Source organism: Stomoxys calcitrans, chromosome 1, assembly GCF_963082655.1.
Source record: "Stomoxys calcitrans chromosome 1, idStoCalc2.1, whole genome shotgun sequence".
NCBI classification, from domain to species: domain Eukaryota; kingdom Metazoa; phylum Arthropoda; class Insecta; order Diptera; family Muscidae; genus Stomoxys; species Stomoxys calcitrans.
In genome coordinates, this window is record NC_081552.1 from 7,057,513 (window position 1) to 7,078,610 (window position 21,098).

Here is a 21,098-nt window from a genome sequence, read left to right on the forward strand (position 1 = left end):
GCCTCCATCCGATTTCTAAAAATTATATAGCCTGTGTTTCCTTCCAGACAATCTTACACAATCTGTGAAAATTTTAAGAAAATCGGTTCAGCCGTTTTTGATTCAACGCAACAAACAAAAAAGCCGTGTCCCTAATAGTCATGATGGGTCATATGCCCATTTAAAACGTTTTTGGAGAAAAGGGGCACCCCTTATACTTCGATCTGTTTTGTATGCCAGATTCGTAATCTATTCCCGAATACCTTTCATTTGAGGCCCATATTGACATATGTCTGTTGGAGGAATTATAGGGTTGGGGCGGCCCGATGGATACTTAGATCCAAATTTTAATATTCGTATTCTACTTTCCAATACCTTTCATTTGATACCCATATTGTCCCGATCGGTCCACTTTTGATTTTGGGTGGTGCTTTTGGGTAAAGGGGGAGGGTCCGCCCCCTTCCCAAATCAACAAACTATAAAGCCTATTTCTCCTTTCTGGCCATATTCGAAATCTACTCCTGAATGCCTTTCATTTGAATCCCATTGCCCCGATCGGTCCACTTTTTTTTTTTGGTAGTACTTTTGGGATAAGGAGGAGGGACCGCCCCCCGTCCGATATCTATCTTTATGCATTCGACCGCTATCGTGATTTCGACAGACGGACGGACAGGGCTAGATCGACTCAGAACGTCGAGACGATCAAGAATATAAATACTTTATGGGATCTTAGACAAATATTTCGAGGTGTTACATACGGAATGACTAGATTAGTATACCCCCATCCCATGGTGGTGGGTATAAAAACTCCAACAAAAATCCGCTAAGAAACTCTGCGTAAAAGAAAAAAGTTTCTCTGTTATATCATCAACTCACTCGCCAAACTTTTGCCCCGCCACACAATTTCTCAAAGCCATTTGCCATACTCGCTACCCCTCGCGCTGTTGTTGTTTTTGTTTTAATGACATCTGTGGCAATACTTTTGCTTTTCATGGCTAGGCCAAACAGCATGGGAGTTTTTGCCCACCACACTGAAATTGCACAGAGAAAATTATCATTAAACTTTCTCAAAAAAGGAAATTCGAAAAAATTTTCATTAGAAAGAGTTGTGGAAAATGTTTCTACAAAAAAGTTACAGGGTTCTTTAGTCCCTCAAACCGAGGCTCGTCTGCGAGTATATTGTATGTGGTCGGCAGCGTCTACCAGTCTGCCATTTTCATTTATTGCTGTGCATATGTTTTAACATTTTCGTTAAAAATAATATTTATACAAAAATTTCTTTAAAAACAAATTTTGTGGATGAATATATCAAAGGCTTTATATAAATCTTCGTTATTTTTCATTACTTTCTGTGTAATTTTACTCCGCTCCATTTTGCTACCCACTTTTTGGACCACTAAATGCTTCCCTACGTGGCTTTAGTCTCTTAAACAGGGGCTCCCCTTCGGCCATTTATTGTGGTTGATGCCAGCCTCAGCCAGAATGTGTGAAGGAATGTTTTTTGCATCTGGCAAAGCATTGTAACGAAAGAAGTGCGACATGCAACCCTAAAGTAAAAAACGGGGTGATAAGAAAAACGGTATTAAAAATCCTAAACTGTGAGATTTTTTGTTAATCTCATTTTTCTGGCTATCCCTGCAAGTCGAATAGGAAAGAGCTGTCAATGACAGCTGTCAGTCCACCAAGGTGACAGCATTAGATATTTTCAAGAAAAAAAAAAGAAATGCAACAGTCGAAAGGTTAATCGTTGGGATTTTCTAAGGAGATGCCATGAAAGGAGTTCATGCAAAAAGTTAAAGATGAGATTCTAAGAACTTAATGTTGGGTAAAATGAAATTATCGAGGAAGTTGAAATATTATAGTTTTACTAATTTAGTTTTAAATAACTCTCCTCAACTTCTCTATTTTTATACCCACCACCATAGGATGGGGGTATACTAACCTAATCATTCCCCCATTAAGTACATATATTCTAGAACGTCTCGTCATTCTGATCCGATCTAGCCATGTCCGTCCGCCCGTCCGTTCGTCCGTCTGTCGAAATCACGATAGTGGTCGATCGCGTAAAGCTAGCTTCTTGAAATTTTGCATAGATACCTAATATTGTTGTAGGTCGTTGGAGATTGCAAATAGACCATATCGGTTCAGATTTAGATATAGCTCCCATATAAACCAATCTCCCGATTTGACTTCTTGAGCCCCTGGAACCCGCCATTTTCATCCGATTTCGCTAAAATTTTGTATGCGATATTCCGTTATGACTTTCACCAACTGCTTCAAGTACGGTTCAAATCGGTCCATAACCTGATATAGCTCTCATATAAACCGATCTCCAGAGTTGAGTTCTTGAGCCCCTAGAAGCCACAAATTTCGTCCGATGTGGCTAAAATTTTGCACATAGTGTTCTGTTGTGACTTAAAACTGTGTCAAGTACGGCTCAAATCGGCCTATAACTTGATATAGCTCCCATATAAACCGATCTCCCAATTTGACTTCTTGATTTGGCTGAAATTTGCACATAGTGTTCTCTGACGGCTTCCAACAATTGTGTAGAGTACGGTCGAAATCAGCCTGTAGCCTGAAAAGCTCACATATAAACCGATTTCCCGATTTGACTTCTTGAGCATTTGCAACCCGCAATTTTTGTTCAATTTAGCTACAATTGTGCCAAGTACGGTCCAAATCTGCCAATAACCTGATATAGCTCCCATGTAAACCGGTCTCTCGATTATCCTTGTTCGGTTCCTTAATGCTTTAATTTTGCTAGTTTGATAGAAGTTTGGTATGTAAATAAAACAATAAGAGCGTGCTAAGTTACCTACACCATGGATCGCAGTTGTCGAATTTTTTGCGCGGTATCTTTTTTTTTGGCTAACAAAGAATAATGAATAAGAACTGTTTTGCTATTGGAGCTATATAAAATTATAGTCCGATTTAGACCATAAATGAATTGAATGCTGAACATCGTAGAGGTCATTGCGTAATATTTCAGTCCATGTCTTGTAGGGGCTTAAGAAGCAAAATCGGGAAATCGGTTTACGTCTATGCTAAATGTTCAAGTGGACATCGTTTCAACTCGTAAACTGCCCTCCAATAAGGATTATGTGTTTACATTGAATTCGAACACTGAAGCTAATTCTGTTTTGGCTGCGAGACGTAAATTAAAAGACTCTAATATATATGTACAGATAGACACCACAGTTAACGAGCGAAACCAATTGTATCATCTCACGCAAATTGAAAAAAATTGAAACGAATTAACCAGCACTTAAAGATACGTCAAAGTCGTTCTAGCATTTATATTGCGAACCGCCCATTTGAATGGAATTATGGTAATATTGTTGCTCTGAAAGACAGTGACGCCGATTTTCTCTGTACCGTCATCAGCAAAGCAGAGCTTACGTATTCAGCATTGGTCAAAACACGCAAGCGTGATCGTCTAGAGTCCAATGACGAAAATATCTCTGCATCTACATCTAATGCTTTTGTATCAAATTGTGTAAACTAGCAACCAGTTGTGTGTCAGAAATTATCCTTTAATGTTGCAAACTTAAATAGTAAAACAAATTTTGGTAACTTCTTTACATATGCTAATAATTTTGATGTCTTTTTTTTAGACTCACGACACCAAAGACAAAAGAGATAAAAGTACTCACTATTTCAAAGATTTTGTTTTGTGTTGGGTAGATTCAGTTAAGTTGCATAATGCTGATCGTGCTAGCTGGCTGCTTGTATGGATTTAAAAAATCAATTCAGCAACGCTTTTCTTTAGAATTTAATAAATTTTCGTCAAACATCATTCTTTCCCCCACATTTGGTAATATGCATATTTGTTTTATATCCCTTTATTTGAATTGTAATGACTGGGCAAACAATTTCTCGAAATCAGAGCAGTTTTTTTTGGATCTAAAACCAACTTCCTTTGTTATATTATGACACTTGGATGCTCGTATAGGCATGGAGCATCATATAGACATACTACCTGAACTAGGTCAGGACATCACAGCGGAACGTATGTCAAAGGATAACTGTGTAGATAGTAAAGGCCGAAAACTTCTGAACTTAATTGAGGACTTAGGTGGCGTTATTTTTAATGGACGATGTCAAGGTGATAGAGAGGTCGAGTATATGCTTTGTGGGGTAAAGGGTTCAACGGTAATAGATTACGTTATAGGTTCCGCCGATGTTTTGGTACTGTTGGAAAATGTTCGTGTCTCCTGTACACTGTATTCGGATCATATGCCACTGGAACTCTCAATTAAGTCGAACTCCACTAGCGCGGAGAAGTCATGCATATTGCCACAGAAACTAAGACGGTGTCCCTTGAAGTCCGATGTATATCGTAACGCCATCACCAAACGATGTGCCCTAAATTATCTTTTTAGCTAATCTACCATTGATTGCAAGGTTGACATTCTCATATCTAAAATACACGACGCTGCTGGAAAGTCACCAGGTAAACGTTTTTTCGAACGCAAAAATAGATGGCTTGACGTACAGTCCGAGTCAGCCAAAAAACATATTCCTAAATGTCTTAACTGATATCGCAGATTAAATCAAATTTGTAGAAGACAATTTATTGAAAGTAGGTACAGCGGTCGAAAAAAGTATTCATCATTCAATGTTTTTTTTTTAATAAGTCTACAAAAGACAATTGGAATAAAAACGTATTAAACTAATGATGCAGTAGTGCTTGTGTGATATATATGTACACAATTTCATTGTTTTTAAAGAAAAAAATAGTATTTATTGGAACAAAAAGGGCCATTTTACAGCTGAACACAAAAAATTAAACAAAAAAAGTATTCATCATTGCAAAAAAACAAAAAAATAAATAACATAATTTAAAAAAATTAATACTTTGTTATTCGACCACCGCGTCTTATAACTTCTTTTAAACGGTTTGACATCGATTGGACTAATTTAGCGGTTATATTTTGGTCTATATTAGTCCATTCCTCCATTATCACCTGTTGCATTTGACTCTTGCTCGAAAAATTGCGCGTTCTCAATTTGCGTTCGAGATGTTCCCAAAGATGTTCAATTGGGTTCAAGTCGGGACTTTGAGGAGGAGTTTTAATGACTTTGGGGCAGTTATACAGCATGCACATCTTGGTATTTAAAGCAGAATGTTTGGGGTCATTATCTTGATAATATTGAAAGTTATTACCAAGCCCAAGTTTTACAGCACTATCTTTTAAATTCCTCTTTAAAATGTCAATGTAATACTTATGATCCATTACTCCATTAATAATTTCAAGATTTCCCGCTCCTGAACCCGCCATACACCCCCAAACCATTAAACCACCTCCACCATGTTTTACAGTAGCAACTGTGTTTCGTTCTTCAAGCTCTGTATTTGGTTTTCTGTACACTATGACCTTTCCATCGCACCCAAAAAGATTAAACTTGCTCTCGTCTGCAAAAATTACTGTTTTCCAAAATGATTCGGGCTGTTTTACATACATTTTTGCGAAGTTTAGCCTTTTCACTCGGTTTATTTTATTTATAAAGGGCTTCTTACGTGCAGTTCTTCCTCTGTAACTATGCCTTTTGAGTGTATTTCGAATTGTTTGTGTAGTAACTTCCTTCCCTAAATATTCCATAGTGTTTTTACGAAGAATGGTCGCATTTGTCTTCGGAGTTTTCTGAACTTGCCGCACTAGCCAACGCACATCTCCAACTGAAAGTGCTTTTGGTCGACCAGATCTTGGTTTATTGTCAACAGTTTTCGTTTCTGTCCACTTTCTGATGATGGATTGTATAGTAGATCGTGGTCTATTTAATATTTCACTGATAGTTTTTTGAGTTAAACCATTCCTGTGGTGTTTTATTATTAAAACTTTTACCTCATCAGAAACCTCGTTTTGCTTACGACCCATTTTGACAAAAACTATATTTTCAATGAAATTAAATATTTGCTGTCAAGGGCAAAGCCTCCTTTACTTAATAAAACAGAAAAGGGGGATTCCCAAATAATATTTGAATTTGACTTTGATGATAGCACATCAATGATGAATACTTTTTTATACCCTCCACCATAAGATGGGGGGTATACTAATTTCGTCATTCTGTTTGTAACTACTCGAAATATTCGTCTGAGACCCCATAAAGTATATATATTCTTGATCGTCGTGAAATTTTATGTCGATCTAGCCATGTCCGTCCGTCTGTCCGTCCGTCCGTCCGTCCGTCCGTCCGTCCGTCCGTCTGTCTGTCGAAAGCACGCTAACTTCCGAAGGAGTAAAGCTAGCCGCTTGAAATTTTGCACAAATACTTCTTATTAGTGTAGGTCGGTTGGTATTGTAAATGGGCCATATCGGTCCATGTTTTGATATAACTGCCATATAAACCGATCTTGGGTCTTGAATTCTTGAGCCTCTAGAGTGCGCAATTCTTATCCGATTGGGATGAAATTTTGCACGACGTGTTTTGTTATGATATCCAACAACTGTGCCAAGTATGGTTCAAATCGGTTCATAACCTGATATAGCTGCCATATAAACCGATCTTGGGTCTTGACTTCTTGAGCCTCTAGAGTGCGCAATTCTTATCCGATTTGAATGAAATTTTGCACGACGTGTTTTGTTATTATATCCAACAACTGTGCCAAGTATGGTTCAAATCGGTTTATAACCTGATATAGCTGCCATATAAACCGATCTTGGGTCTTGACTTCTTGAGCCTCTAGAGTGCGCAATTCTTATCGGATTGGGATGAAATTTTGCACGACGTGTTTTGTTATGCTATCCAACAACTTTGCTAAGTATGGTTCAAATCGGTCCATAACCTGATATAGCTGCCATATAAACCGATCTTGGGTCTTGACTTCTTGAGCCTCTAGAGTGCGCAATTCTTATCCGATTGGAATGAAATTTTGGCACGTAGTATTTTGTTATGATATCCAACAACTGTGCCAAATATGGTTCAAATCGGTCAATAACCTGATATAGATGTCATATAAACAGATCTGGGGACTTGACTTCTTGAGCTTCTAGAGGGCTCAATTTCTATCCGATTTGGCTGAAATTTCGCAAGACGTTTTTTATTGTTACTTTCAACAACTATGTCAAATAAAGTACAAGTCGGTTCATAACCTGATATAGCTGCCATATAAACCTATCTGGGATCTTGACTTCTTGAGCCTCTAGAGTTCGCAATTATTATCCGATTTGCTTGAAATTTTGTACGACGGATTCTCTCATGACCATTAACAAACGTGTTTATTATTGTCTGAATGGGTCTATAGGCCGATACAGCTCCCATATAAATCGATCTCTCTATTTTACTTCTTGAGCCACCAAAGGGCGCAAATCTTATTCGAATTGGATGACATTTTACACAGGTCTCCAACATATAATTTAATTGTGGTCCAAACCGGACCATATCTTGATATCGCTCTAATAGCAGAGCAAATCTTTTCTTATATCCTTTTTTTTGCCTAAGAAGAGATGCCGGGAAAAGAACTCGACAAATGCGATCCATGGTGGAGGGTATATAAGATTCGGCCCGGCCGAACTTAGCACGCTTTTACTTGTTTGTTCTGTTTTTGGTGTTATTATATAAAATTGCATTTTTTGCGCTAATTAAATTTATTTTTTGAATTTATTTTAAGACATATTACGAAAAATAAACTATTGCATAAAACTGCATTATTTGTTTACTTTAAATTTTCTTCAATTACCCAAAATAAGTGAATTTATTATCAATTTTGCTAATGATGAATACTTTTTTTGACCGCTGTAATTTTATACGAATCTCTGCAATAGAAAGAAATTGACATTACACAACTCGAAAATTTAGTGATTGGTGAAAACTTGAGAATAACTTAAAGGAAAGACCACCTAGAATAGGAAATGACCCTAATGCGGATTCGTTCCGCGAATACTTTATTGACTTGTTGTCATGTAGCTCTCACGAAGATGAGATGGCTTGGGTGCTGTCGTACCACATGGACCCATTTGTAGACGGCCCTTTCGAAATGCACAAATTATTATTCGTACTCGGTAGTGCAAAAAGTAAAGTAAAGTAAAAGTAAAAATAGAATCCCTTTTGAATTCTACAAATATGCTCCAATTTCGTTTCTACAATAAGTTCTACGTCTGCTTAACTTTATCTTTCTTCATTAGTCTATCCCTTCGTCCTTTCGTAGATCGATAATCATCCCATTGCACAAAAAAGGTAACGTAAATGTGGTGTCGAATTACAGAGGTTTGTCTCTGCTTGACATACTGTTCAAAATATTCACCGGAATAGTGTTGAACCGAATTAATTCGTGGATAGAGCAAAATCGGATTCTGGACGAATACCAGGCAGAAGACGTTCGCATTTTTTGTAGACTTTTGTGCTGCCTTTGACATGATACCTCGAAACTCCCTGTTTTATAAATTGGCCACATTGGGTCTCTCTACAAAGATTATCAGTATACTGGGTCTGATCTATTGTGACACAACAAGTCAAGTATGGGATGGTTTATCTCTCTCTACACCTTTTAAGGTTACTCAGGGAGTCCGTCGAGGCTGTCTACTGAGCCCAAAACCGTATTTAAATGATTTACATGAGGTTCTACCCGCTGGTGTACGCATTGGGAAGGTAGAGATCAGGGTATTATGTATGCAGATTGATGATTGATGCTCTATACGCATATTGCTCTTCATGGGGTATAAGTCTAAACCTGACCAAATTTAAGATTGTTGTTTTCAGAAAGCGACCCAGGATCAGTAGTAATCTGTCTTGGTTTTACGGCACTAAGCCCATAGAGGTCGTAAATGTCTACAAATATATCGGAATGAATCTTACGTATAACCTTTTTATTGTAAAGCATCTTTCTCACAAACTATAATCTGCAAAATAGCTATTAATTCTACATGGCGAGGCTACATCCACAACGGAAGAATTAGCATTTCGAATAAGATAAAGATATTTAATACCGCTGCCAAGTCTATATATAACAGATGTGGGGACATGTTAGCTATGAGCAAGTAGAGAGACTATTCAGGTTCTTCATAAAAAAGGTACTATACTTACCAAGTAATACACCTAACTATATGTTGCATATTGAAACGGGGATACCAAGTAGTATATTTTTGGAGACCCTCATAATGCACTTTAATTACATTAGCAAGGTACTGGCAACGCCTAGTGATAGATTACCCCGACTGCTGGCTGAGGAGACTATATATGTCGGGGTTTACTGGACAAAGAGCTGGTAAGATTTAGGTGCTGAACTAAGTATTGACGTTGATTTTAGTCTTAGAGGTCGTCATCTAGTGATAAGGCACGATAGCATTTTATGCGAGCTTATGGGACGTGAAAAGGTCTTGAATGAGAACAGGGCTCTGTCCTCACAATACCAAGACCCTTATCCGCATCTTAAATACGATATCCCCCTATACTTTCGAGATGGCAACTCCAAGAAACTTATAAGCTTAATTTTTCGAGCCAGAGGTGGTCTGCTTAACCTCAATTCCAGAGCCTTTAGAAATGATGCAAACGGTAATTGCTCTAGTTGTAACCTACAAATTCCTGAAACCACTTTTCATTTTATATGCTAACAAGAGAAGACGATGTTGTGGAAAAAGATCATTGAATCTAAATGAGTTCTACACAATATTAAATGGAGATAATTTTGCACCCCTCGGGAATTATCTAGTAGTAATTCATTGCATTACCGAAAGTTAATTCGAAATGAATTTAATCAATAAAAAATAATAATAAAATTTAATCAATAAAAAACAGGTAAAAGCTTGCTAAGTTCGGCCGGGCCGAATCTTATATACCCTCCACCATGGATTACATTTGTCGAGTTCTTTCCCCGGCATCTCTTCTTAGGCAAAAAAGGATATAAGAAAAGATTTCCTCTGCTATTAGAGCGATATCAAGATATGGTCCGGTTTGGACCACAATTAAATGTTGGAGACCTGTGTAAAATGTCAGTCAATTCGAATAAGAATTGCGCCCTTTGGGGGCTCAAGAAGTAAAATAGAGAGATCGATTTATATGGGGGCTGTATCGGGCTATAGACCGATTCAGACCATAATAAACAGGTATGTTGACGGTCATGAGAGAATCCGGCAAATCGGATAATAATTGCGACCTCTACAGGCTCAAGAAATCAAGATCCCAGATCGGTTTATATGACAGCTATATCAGGTTATGAACCGATTTGAACCATACTTGGCACAGTTGTTGGATATCATAACAAAACACGTCGTGCAAAATTTCATTCCAATCGGATAAGAATTGCGCACTCTAGAGGCTCAAGAAGTGAAGACCGAAGATCGGTTTATATGGCAGCTATATCAGGTTATGGGCCGATTTGAACCATACTTAGCACATTTATTGGATATCATAACAAAACACGTCGTGCAAAATTTCATCCCAATCGGATAAGAATTGCACACTCTAGAGGCTCAAGAAGTCAAGACCCAAGATCGGTTTATATGGCAGCTATATCAGGTTATGGACCGATTTGAACCATACTTGGCACATTTATTGGATATCATAACAAAACACGTCGTGCAAAATTTCATCCCAATCGGATAAGAATTGCGCACTCTAGAGGCTCAAGAAGTCAAGACCCAAGATCGGTTTATATGGCAGCTATATCAAAACATGGACCGATATGGCCCATTTACAATACCAACCGACCTACACTAATAAGAAGTATTTGTGCAAAATTTCAAGCGGCTAGCTTTACTCCTTCGGAAGTTAGCGTGCTTTCGACAGACAGATAGACGGACGGACGGACAGACGGACGGACATGGCTAGATCGACATAAAATTTCACGACGATCAAGAATATATATACTTTATGGGGTCTCAGACGAATATTTCGAGTAGGTACAATCAGAATGACGAAATTAGTATACCCCCCATCTTATGGTGGATGATATAAAAACAAAACCTGATGCAAAGCAAATCAGAAACAGTGCCAACTTGAACATAAATACATTTTAGTAATTTTTTTTGTATGACAGTCAGATATAGATATTATGTCAATTTAGATTTTCATAAAATACAGTATCGAAGTATATATGGAAATAAATTATAAATAAAATTTTTTCTAATCTAATCTAAAAAATCTAACTTCAATTCAATAAGTCAAGATCCCAGATCGGTTTAAATGACAGTTGTATCAGGTAATAAACTGATTTGAACCATACTTAGCACAGTTGTTGGAAATAATACCAAAACACCACGAGCAAAATTTCAGTTAAATCGGACGAGAATCGCGCCCTCTAGAGGCTCAAGAAATCAACACCAAGATCAGTTTTTATGGCAGCTATATCAAAGCATAGACCGATTTGGTCCATTAACATTCCCATCCGACCTACACTAATATGAAGTATTGTATTTGTGCAAAATTGCAAGCATCTAGCTTTACTCCCTCAAAAGTTAGCGTGCTTTCGACTAAAAAGTTTACCAACATGTTTAGTGTTACTTTTGTAATGTTTGTTTTAATTTTTGTTTTTAATATTACACAATTATGGCCTACAGCTTGTCAGCATGTTTCTGTGTTGTGATAACAACTTTCCGTCTTCATCCAACAATTAGATGCTTTCAGAGTGGTCTGGTGGATAGATAAATAGATTAATTGTGTCGTGTTGCTGTTGTTATTGAAGCCATATATTCATGTGGATGTGGCGATCCATGTCAAGCTTCTATAGGTGAGAAAGCTCCTGATCGCATCGCGAGAAGGTTGGCCGTTGGTTATTTAAAAGCGCTTTGTCATAACGAGCATCATAGGCACTCCGTATATGTGCAAGAACCGGTGCCGCCCGACCTCTCACTGAGACTCTCCGCTCGATACCCCCGATCCGTTGCAGCTAGTCCGCATGGAGCATTCCACTATTCGCAACCTGTGAACGCACCCGGTAGCTCGCAGCTAAGCTTCTCGTAACAGCGATGAACACCACACAAATCGGAGCTCAATGTTCCGTCCTATGTGATGGTCACAAATATCTCGTGCCGGGAATTGGGCACACATTCTGCATGTTGGCGTCTTCCCTTGGAGTTAAGGAGTTAAGATGCCTGAATCTACCGGATCTTTCTTGGGCCGAATACTTTAGTGTGTAGTATAGAGGTTTTCTTCTCCTTCATCGTCAAAAATGCTGTGGTGGTATGCATGATACGCCGCTTTATCTAAAATCCTACTTTTATGGAGCTAGAACTTGAAGATCTAATCGACATTTCAGGGCGGCGGCCGCTTTCTTGGTGGTTGGGACGGCTGCTGGAAATAGTGCTGCTGAAAAGCGACTTATGGATTAATTCCTACTCCTGTGGAGTAAAAGCTGCCAAATGTGGCGCCAAGTATTTTTGAAAAATTGCCAACGAATATTCCATTAAGGAACAGGCAGAAGACTTCTTGCATATCTCTGAGTGCCGCCCGATTCTACTTTCAGCTAAATGATAGGAACCCCCTCTTAGTATCCGACACCTAACGGAGTTCCACTTAGCGACAACTCTTTATACATGTGGATCTAAGAATATTAAAATATGAACCACATATTAAATATGAACCTATTCCATTTCTAGAATGTTTGTATTTTGTCAATAAAACCGAAAAACTTATTCAAATCTTCTATGGTGGGTACATGACATATTTAAACCGGGAAAACCTAACAAAATTTCTACTTGATTTTGGTGAGAAATAATTTCCGTACATTTAAAATTTTCGTAAAGAGTAAGTACTGGTACCATTTTTTTATAAAACAATTAAATTCATAATTTCTTATCCTAGCTCCCTTTCATTTGTTTGGGGGAATTATCCCCAATTTTTATCGTCTCATTCTCCCATTTATTTCGATTCAGAATAGCTACTCCCTTAAGGCAAAAGGGAGTAGGGAACAAACTTTCAGTAAATTGTTATTCAGAATAGGGGAAAAGGGAATAAACTCCCAGGAAATTCTTATTCAGAATAGGGCTGGATACGCTGTTTTGTATATAGGCACTTCGCATCTTAGGCCTCTTATTGCCATTGGAGTAAAATATCAATGGGGAGTTCAAGGGGGCGCACCTGGTATTTTAGTATCACTTCCAACAACTGTGGTAAGTATTGTCGAAATCCGTGCATAACCATATAAACCGGTCATGGGTCTTGAATTCTTCAGCTTTTAGAGTGCGCAATTCTTATCCTAATATAGCTGCCATTTAAACCGATCATGGGTCTTTACCTCTTCAGCTTTTAGAGGGCGCAATTCTTATCCGTTTTGGCTGTAATTTTGCACGTGATGTTTTCGTATAACTTACAACAACTGTGCTATGTATGGTTTAAATCTGTTCATATTCCTATATAGCAGCCATATAAACCGTTCGGGCATCTTGACTTCTTGAGCCTCTAGAGGGCGCAATTGTCATCAGATTTGTCAGAAACTATATAGCTTATTACAGCTCCCATATAAACCGATCTCCGGAGTTTGCTTCTTGAGCCCCTACAAGGCGCAATTCTTACCTGAATGGACTGAAATATTACACAATGACTTCTACAATGTTCAGCATTCAATTCATTTATGGTTCGAATCGGACTATAACTTGATATTACAGTTCTTATTCATTATACTCAAGAAACTCGACAAATGCTGACCATGGTGGATAGTATATAAAATTCGGCCCGGATGAACTTAGCACGCTCTTGCTTGTTTATTAAAATGTCGTTTTCAGTTCACTTTTGCACTTAACTATATCTTCTCTGTTTCGTTTATATTCTTCAAGAGTACCTTAAGAATGAATTAATCACATGTATAATTTTGAGATGCTTAACCACTTAGCAGTTAATGTAAATATATTTGGTACCGAACATTGGACTTTAGGTTTTCGAATTTGGACCAATGGCAGCGACCACTGTGTAGGGGTTCAAATCCAATATATATACAAAAGACCCCATAAAGTATATATATTCTTTATCCTCTCAATGTTCTGAGTAGAGCTGGCAAACTATCGATACTGTCGCTAATTTCAGTAACTTTTAAGCAAAAAAAAACATTCCTAGTTTTTGCAAAGTAAAACAAGAAAAGAAAAAGTGTTCGAAGGAATATAGACAAGTTGACCGATGAACCGCTAAGCAAACGTCCTTGGAAAAATTATAAGTGGGCCGTCTGCCTGAAGGAACTCAGAGGCAAATCAGACTTTACCAGATACAAGTTCATACATTCTAACCTAAAGAACTACATAACATTGGCCCAAAAGAGGAGCAATGAGTTTGCCTGCAAAAAGTGTTTAAGACCCTTGCCCTCAAGAAAGGACTTCGGTTACATGGAAGTCCACGCGAGTACACGAGTCCGCAATGATATTTCAATGCCTATTACAATTGCAGTTAAAGCAGCACATTATGAGCCACCATCGGGACGCCTCCAAGCAGTTCAAATGTGAGAAATGTTCGTCGTGTTTTTCTACTCAGTCAAGCTTGAAAGCACACATGCAGGAACATTACATCGAAATTTACCCAAACAAGAGGAGGGAAATTCCCCCCTCCGGGATTTTTTTGCTTGAATTTCTGTCTTAATATTTTCAAGTTTGTTCATTAAAGTAACATAAAACTTAATTTTTGAGAAATGGTCGCAAATGAAGAAATATTCTCCATCAAATGTTAATAGAAGTTTTAAATCTATATACAATATAAAAAACTTAATTTGTGTTTGTTTGTTTGTTTGTTTGATCTAAGTAACCATCGGGCCGCCCCAACTAAACAGACATATTGGGCGTTCATGTCAATATGGGCCTCAAATGAAAGATATTCGGGAGTAGATTACGAATCTGGCATACAAAACAGATCGAAGTATAGGGGGTCCCCCTTCCCTTAAATGGGCATATGACCCATCATGGCTATTAGGTACTCGGTTTTTTGTTTGTTTTGTAGAATCAAAAACGGCTGAACCGATTTTCTTATAATTTTTTTTTTTAGTTTTTAGAAATCGGATGGATGCGGTCCCTCCCCCTTACCCCAACAACGCCATCCAAAACCAAAAGTGGGCCGATAGGCACAATATGGGTATCAAATAAAAGATATTGGAGACAAGAAAGCGAATATCGTATTAAAATTTGGGTCCAAGTACCCAGCAGGCCTCCTCAATCCAAAAACTCCTCTAAATAGATATATTCGACGTTCACAGCAATATGGACCTTAAATGAAAAGTATTCGATAGTAGATTACAAATAGTTAAAATAGGTTGATTGACCCTTTATGACAATATGGTATTTGAATGAAAGTTTTTTGAGAGTACAATATGAATTTGATACACAAATTTGTAGCCAAAACTGGAACTTAATTTCCGAATATGGCAATATGGAGCTCAAATCAACGGTATTTGGGAGTAATGAACGAATTTGATATCTATTTTCAGGGTAAAGTGTCGGTGGCCGCCCCAGCCCCAAGACACCTTCCAAACATTTCATATTTACTGACCATGGCAATATGGGGCTCACATTAAATGGATTTGAGAGTGCAGCACGAGTTTGATATCCATATGCGAGTCGAAAAGTCTGCGTACCATCCCACCCCTTAAAAGCACTTCTCATTTCTCTAATTTTCAAAACCACCAGATCTCGGGGATTGGTAATGCGATTCGTTCGAAATTTTTTTTTTTGCACTCTCACAGTCAAACCAAAACATGGATTCTATTGTTGAGGTAGGGTGCCTTTGGCCCGTCCCAAACCAGCGAAATGGGTATATAGACCAATCACGACAATATAGACGAAAGGTGCTTGAGAGAAAAAAATTAATTTGATATTCAATTGAAGAGTCATGTGTTTGGGGAACTGCCTCACCCGAAAACACCTCCCTATTATATAAAAGCTATTTGATGTTTAAATTGATTGATTTTGGAAAATTGATACCCATTTTCGGGACAAAGTCCCTGGGGTCCATCCCACCCTCAAACAGAATTTATTTACCGATCATGCCATTATGGAGCTCATATAAAATGTATTTGAAAGTAGAGCACGAAGCGTATATTTACAATAAGGGAACAAGTAAAAGCGTGTTAAGTTCGGCAATGCCGAATCTTATATACCCTCCACCATGGATCGTCGAGTTCTTTCCCGATATCTCTTTCTAGACAAACAAAGGATAAAAGAAAAAAAATTGCTATGCTAATTGAAATGAATGTTGGAGACCACAGTAGAAGTCTATGTGTAAAACCGGAGTAAATATTTACCCAGGATCCGAGAAGGGGCACACTTCTCACACATCAATGAAAGCTTTTCGATTCAAGTTTAAATTCAATGGTATGGGACTTTTTTTGTAGCTGAGTCCGAATGCGGTGCCGCAGTGCGAAATCTCTGTGGGAAGCATTTTTTAACATGACCATGCATGGCAAATGTTGCCAGCATTAAAAGGGGATCACCACCGCTTTAAATTTTGTTCGATGTTATCACCAGGATTTGAACGCAGGTGTTCAACGTTATAGGCGGACATAGCCTACAATGGCACGAATTCGATATATACATTCAGGGCGAAGTGTCCCAACCCTAAATGATATTAGAGAGTTAAAGAAGGCGCAGCGGAGCGGGCCCGGTTCGGCTAGTTTTCTATGAAAACAAAGTGTTGATAAAATTTTCTATAATAAAAAGTTGATATATTTTTCTATAAAAATAAAATTTTGACAACATTTTCTATAGAAGTACAAAATTTTACAAAATTGTGGATAAAGCAAGTAGAAAGGGGTTAAGTTCGGTTGAGCCGAATTTTGGATACCCACCACCGGCTATATATATGAACCACCTTTCATCAGAATCCGGTAAAAAATGCATAATTTATGCTCCCATAGCGCCATTATCGAAATATGGTCCAATTTGGACCAAATTCGACATGAATATTGAGTGGTCTAGAAAGTAAAGGGTGATTTTTTTGAGGTTAGGACTTTCATGCATTAGTATTTGACAGATCACGTGGGATTTCAGACATGGTGTCAAAGAGAAAGATGCTCAGTATGCTTTGACATTTCATCATGAATAGACTTACTAACGAGCAACGCTTGCAAATCATTGAATTTTATTACCAAAATCAGTGTTCGGTTCGAAATGTGTTCATTCACCGTAACGTTGCGTCCAACAGCATCTTTGAAAAAATACGGTCCAATGATTCCACCAGCGTACAAACCACACCAAACAGTGCATTTTTCGGGATGCATGGGCAGTTCTTGAACGGCTTCTGGTTGCTCTTCACTCCAAATGCGGCAATTTTGCTTATTTACGTAGCCATTCAACCAGAAATGAGCCTCATCGCTGAACAAAATTTGTCAAAATTTGAACACATTTCGAACCGAACACTGATTTTGGTAATAAAATTCAATGATTTGTAAGCGTTGCTCGTTAGTAAGTCTATTCATGATGAAATGTCAAAGCATACTGAGCATCTTTCTCTTTGACACCATGTCTGAAATCCCACGTGATCTGTCAAATACTAATGCATGAAAATCCTAACCTCAAAAAAATCACCCTTTACAAGTCATTGATAAATTTTGCAGAAAAAAATCTTGGTCTTTTTATAGGCGCAAAACCTTAAATCGAGAGATCAGTCCATATGGCAGCTATATCTAAATCTGGACCGATCTGGGCCAAATAGAAGAAGGATGTCGACAGGTCTAACACAACTCACTGTCCCAAATTTTGGCAAAATCGGGCAATAAATGCGCCTTTTATTCTCCCAAGACCTTAAATCGAGAGATCGATCTATATGGCAGCTATATCTAACACTGAACCGATCTGGGCCAAATACAAGAAGGATGACGAAGGGCCTAACACAACCTTCTGTACCAAATTTCAGCAAAGATGGATAATAAATGTGGCTTTTATGGGCCTAAGATACTAAATTGGCAGATCGGTCTATATGGGGGCTATATCAAGATTAGGTCCAATATAGCCCATCTTCGAACTTAACCTGCTTATGGCCAAAAAAAAGAATCTGTGCAAAGTTTCAGCTCAATATCCCAATTTTTAAAGATTGTAGCGTGAGTTCAACAGACAGACGGATGGACATGAGTAGATGATGTTAGATTTTTACGCTGATCAAGAATGTAGATACTTTATAGGGTCGGAAACGGATATTTCGATGTGTTGCAAACGGAATGACAAAATGAATAAACCCAATCCTTCGGTGGTGGGTATAAAAAGACAAATTTTTCTATATGTGAATAGAAAAACCTGTGTTAAATAAACGATGTTAAAACTCACCCTTATTTGTTCAAGGTTTTTTAATGCTTTTCCATAAAAAAATGGATTATTTACTTTTATGGTAAGAGATTTATTTCAACGTTTTATGAATTTTCTTATTATTTCCCACATTTGCTTTGCAAAAATTTAACGCCTTTGAGGAACACAAGTCCATCATAAAAATAAAATTTGTTACTTAAAGAAAAAAAACTCGCAAAAAATCTTTGTCATACCTTGTTAGACACGTCGCAATGCCCAGAATGAAAAAAGGGAACTATAACATTTAATTGCCTAATTTTAGGCCAGAAAGGGGACCAATGGCCATTTATTTATTTTTGAGGGATTAAAGCTGAGAAAATAAAAGCAGTTTATTTGATAATAAATCTTCAAATGAAAAAATTGGCTAGGCTTACGAGTTATCGAAAACTATGAGGATCAAAATAAAAAAAAAACTGAAACCACATAATCAAAAAATGCATAAAAAGTGTGACAATATTTTGAATTGATTTTAATACCAGAAAAAGGACATAAAGAAGTAGAGCATAAACCTTCTTGGAAATCATAACAGTTTGGACGTTGTAGAATTTCCTACAGTAATGTTAAGGCAAAGCGGAAATAATCTTCAATATTTTATGTTGTTTGAGTAGAGATCTTGGAAACATGGTTTGGGTTTATCTTTGCTGATGTGCATTTGCCCCTGTTTACCACCCATGGCGTTATTGTTTCGTCGGGGTTTTTGCAAACTTATTCATTTTGTTTTTCCATTTCCTTATGATTTTCTGTTCGGTACTATTTTTTGAGTTGGCAAATGATTAATGAGTGAATTATGCGCGAATAAACAGGCAAAAACAAAATATCCTTAGCAGGATGGCAAACAGTAAAAATCAACAACTGGCAACAAATAAGAAATGCTGGCTAGAAAAAAAAAACGATGATATGCTTTGTCTGATGTTTGCTTGTTTTGGCCAACGGCAAAATATAACAACATAAAAAGTGCAAACAATATTTTAAACAAGTAATAGCATGCTAAGTTCGGCCGGGCCGAATCTTGAGAACCCACCACCATGGATTCTGCTAAAAATGTATACAAAGTAAATTTAGATGAAGGGCATAATTTTACATACAACACTTCTCTCAAACCAACTAAAATTAAAGTTTCTAGGAACCGAACAAGGACGGACATGGCTAGATCGACTCAGAACGTCGAGACGATCAATAATATATATATTTTACTAGCCGAATCGGGCCCGCTCCACTGGGCCTTCTTTAACTCTCTAATATCGCCCTGAACGTGTATATCGAATCCGTGCCACTGTAGCCTTTGTCTGCCTATAACGCTTAATGCCTACGTTCAAATCTTGGCGATAACATCGGACAAAATTGTATGCGGGGGTGATCCCCTTTCAATGCTGGCGATATTTGCCATGCATGGTCATGTAAAAAATTCTCCCCAAAGAGATATCGCACTGCGGCAACGCATTCGGACTCGGCTATAAAAAAAACCCCTTATCATTGAGTTTAAACTTGAATCAAAAAAATTTCATTGATGTGTGTGAAGTGTGCCCTTTCTCGGTTCCTAGGTACATTTTTACTCCGGTTTAACACATAGACTTCTACTTTGGTCTCCAAAATTCATTTCAATTAGCATAGCACTATAAGGGTTATTTCTCCTTCTTGACCAATTTTTCAATCTACTCCCCAATACATTTTATATGAGTCCCATATTGTCATGATCGTCCAAAAAACTTATTTTAGTGGGTTTTGGGGTTGGGGCGGCCCCCAATTACTTGGACCCAATTTTTAATATGAAATTCGTTCGCTACTCCTGAATACCTTTCATTATACCCTCCACCATAGGATGGGGGGTATACTAATTTCGTCATTCTGTTTGTAACTACTCGAAATATTCGTCTGAGACCCCATAAAGTATATATATTCTTGATCGTCGCGACATTTCATGTCGATCTAGCCATATCCGTCCGTCTGTCCGTCCGTCTGCCCGTCCATCCGTCTGTCCGTCCGTCCGTCTGTCTGTCCGTCCGTCCGTCCGTCTGTCTGTCGAAAGCACGCTAACTTCCGAAGGAGTAGAGCTAACCGCTTGAATTTTTGCACAAATACTTCTTATTGGTGTAGGTCGGTTGGTATTGTAAATGGGCCATATCGGTCCATTTTTTGATATAGCTGCCATATAAACCGATCTTGGGTCTTGATTTCTTGAACCTCTAGAAGGCGCAAATCTTATCCAATTGGAATGAAATTTTGCACGACGTCTTTTGCTATGATATCCAACAACTGTGCCAAGTATGGTTCAAATCGGTCCATAACCCGATATAGCTGCCATAGAATCCGATCTTGGGTCTTGACTTCTAGAGCCTCTAGAGGTACGACGGATACTGTCATGACCTTTAACATACGTGTTTATTATGGTATGAATCGGTCTAACCTGATACAGCTCCCATATAAATCGATCGCTCTATTTTACTTCTTGAGCCCCCAAAGGGCGCAATTTTTATTCGAATTGGCTGACATTTTACACAGGTCTCCAACATATAATTTAATTGTGGTCCAAACCGGACCCTATCTTGATATCGCTCTAATAGCAGAGAAAATCTTTTCTTTTATCCTTTTTTTGCCTAAGAAGAGATGCCTGGAAAAGAACCCGACAAATGCGATCCATGGTGGAGTGTATATATGATTCAGCCCGGTCGAACTTAGGACGCTTTTACTTGTTTACATTAAATCAATTTGCCATATTAAACGATTCTCAGTGGTAGAGAACTAATTTGCCGGTCTTTATATTAGGTGCGGTGGCGACAGTTCATAATAATTTAACCATGTAAAACTTTTGAACATGAAAGTGTTGCCCAGCAGCAAGTTGTTTGGACTTCTTGTCGATGAGCTAAAAATGTCGGCCACCTTAACTTAAGGTTTGCAACTGCTCCTATCACACTGAACGTCATAACTTTGGGG